The sequence below is a fragment of the Sinocyclocheilus anshuiensis genome, unplaced genomic scaffold, assembly GCF_001515605.1.
Source record: "Sinocyclocheilus anshuiensis isolate Anshui unplaced genomic scaffold, SAMN03320099.WGS_v1.1 scaffold5000, whole genome shotgun sequence".
Lineage (NCBI taxonomy): Eukaryota > Metazoa > Chordata > Actinopteri > Cypriniformes > Cyprinidae > Sinocyclocheilus > Sinocyclocheilus anshuiensis.
The window spans coordinates 55,232-57,934 of NW_015540837.1; the positions used below are offsets into that span (position 1 = coordinate 55,232).

A 2,703-nucleotide genomic window follows, 5' to 3' on the forward strand; every position below is an offset into this window, starting at 1 on the left:
AAATAATTTAAAGTTAAATAATAAATAATAATTAATAAATAATTAATAATAATTAAATAATTTAAAAATTTAACTTAATTTTTAAGTGCTATTCAGATGAACACTCACTGGACTGAAGCAGCTCTGCTTTACTTGATTCTCCATCAATAATTTTCTAGAAAAATCAGTGCGTCTCAAATCTGATCATCGGGATCTTTTGAGGGGCGTTTGTTTCCAGAAGCTTTACTTTCACTGTTCCTCAGCGGAGGAATGATCTTCACAAGCCTCCAGAACATCTCACATCTCATAATAAATAAACAGTACACACACATATATTATGTTAACAAAAACGTTTATTTTGAATGCGATTAATCGTTTGACAGCACTAATATACAGATTAGAACACTCACTGGACTGAAGCAGCTCTGCTTTACTTGATTCTCCATCAATAATTTTCTAGAAAAATCAGTGCGTCTCAAATCTGATCATCGGGATCTTTTGAGGGGCGTTTGTTTCCAGAAGCTTTACTTTCACTGTTCCTCAGCGGAGGAATGATCTTCTCAAGCCTCCAGAGCATCTCACATCTTCTGAGGAACGTTTATTTCTTCAACCCTTAATCATCATTGGACAATGGACTGCATTGCATCATTTAAATATCATCTTACTAAGGCATCTTATTGGAGATACAGAGCGACCACCAATAATATTTTTATAATTTTAAGTATCTGCTATACTGTTATTAAGATCTCATTTGTTTACATTACAAGCATCAGAATTGCATCAGTTTTTGTCCATATCAGCATCTGCACCAAATTGCACAGTTTTACTCAGTTTGGGCCTCTGAATAAAATTCAGGTGTTCATATTCTCACTATATCATACTATACGAGCCATAAAAGCCTGACGTATTAAATATGATCCTCAACAAAACACATGCATGTTTTATATTTTGTCTAAAGGTTCAATAAACTGTTCAGTTTAAAAAAAAAAAAAACATATTTCATACGTCAGGCTTTACAGGGTTAAATAATATTAAACTAAAGCAAACTTCAAAGCTTTGAGCAACACATTAGCTTCTTTATTGATATAACAGGCAGTGCAAAAAGCCAAAATAATTGCTGACTATTGTACATTTGTTTCAGTGGACTATGACCTGATCAGCATGTGTTATATTATTAGTCTAAGAACATCAGAGTTACATGGATATGCAACCAAGCGGGGAAGAGTGGGGCAAGTTGTCACAATAAGAACCTGTCATTAACTAACCTATTATAAGGCAAAAAAAACTATTTTATACAGCAGATGCACACTTTTGGCATCACATATACTAAAGTATAACCCTTGTGACAACTCTCTCAATGCATTTACACTAAAAACAAGTTAAAAGCAAAACAAAAAACAGATTCGGTCTATTTATCTGCATCACAGTTTGATGTTTAAGCAGACAGGAGTGGAAAGATTTGTTCATATCCTATCAGAACAGTGAGGCTGGTGTGTTTGTGATGTGCTCGCTTTGTTCCATCTGCATCGAGGCTGCTGGGACAAGTCACATTCTTGGCAGAGAAACAAATACGCTGCATCTAACTAGGGGCCTCTGTGTTCAATGGCCTATTTAGACGCCAGAGCCGCAGATTATATAGAAAAACACGACTGGCAGCTCTGAATCTGGCCAGTAGCGCTTCAATCCGGGACATCAAATCAGTGTAAAGCATCGAACGCCGGGGATAAAATGCAGAAATGTGTTTTAAAGCGGTTTGAAATCTTGCAGTTGCGATTTAAAACACGAAAGGGTGTTTGTAAAACAAATGTGGAGATATTTCTCTCTCTCTCATCAGCAGCTCGGAGCGACGGTCACACACATATATATAAACAAACCCAAAGAATGCGGAAAATACACTAGCGTTTATTCTACACTCAATTCCGAGCGATCAGAAATCAAAAATGCGAATACATACATGTATATATATGAAGGAAAGGAGTGAAATCCTACCGTTTAACGCGGCTGAGCTGCTCCGATCTAATCCCGACGGTTTAACGTGAGCGCCCACGTCACTTCCGCTTGCTCTGATCTGTGCACCTGCACGTTCTCACTGATACGGGTCCTCCAGGATGCTGAACGCGGAATATCTGACAGAGTGCGCGTATTATTGCGCTCACGCGTTCAATTTAGTTCTGCTCGACTGTCTGCACTGCTTTGGTACTGTGCACGCTGTATTGTCTATTATGGACGGGAAGTCCGATTCATTTGAGCGAACCGGTTCTTTCGAACAGTTCGTTTGAACGAACCGATTCAAATAACCAAATCAGTGATTCTTTTACGTCATCGCGTTGTCCCTGCGTCCCGCAAGTTTATTTTATTAGAAAGATCTGAAGTATTACTTGGAAACAATCAGTGTTGGGGGTAACGCATTACAAGTAACGCGAGTTACGTAATCAGATTACTTTTTTCAAGTAACTTGCAGATTACATTGAAATACGCGACTGACAGCTCTGAATTTGGCTAGTAGCGCTTCAATCCGGGACATTAAATCAGTGTATAACGTCAAACACGGGTATAAAATGCCGAAATGTGCATTAAAGCCGTTTAAAATCTTGTAACTGCGATTTAAAACACGAACCGGTGTTTGTAAAACAATTGTGGAGATATTTCTCCCTCACATCAGCAGCGCGAAGCGATTATCTCCCAAACTTGTCTCTCTCTCTCACACACACACACACACACACA

The 2,703-nt window shown here is 38.3% G+C and overlaps 1 protein-coding gene across 1 annotated transcript in view; it reads right to left on the bottom strand.

The window, feature by feature from the left end:
- Positions 1-2,703, bottom strand: part of LOC107687388 (mitogen-activated protein kinase kinase kinase 13-like) — a gene marked incomplete at its 3' end in the record, with an annotated part of 57,428 nt that overhangs the window by 53,660 nt on the left and 1,065 nt on the right. The gene's annotated exons all lie outside the window — the stretch shown is intronic.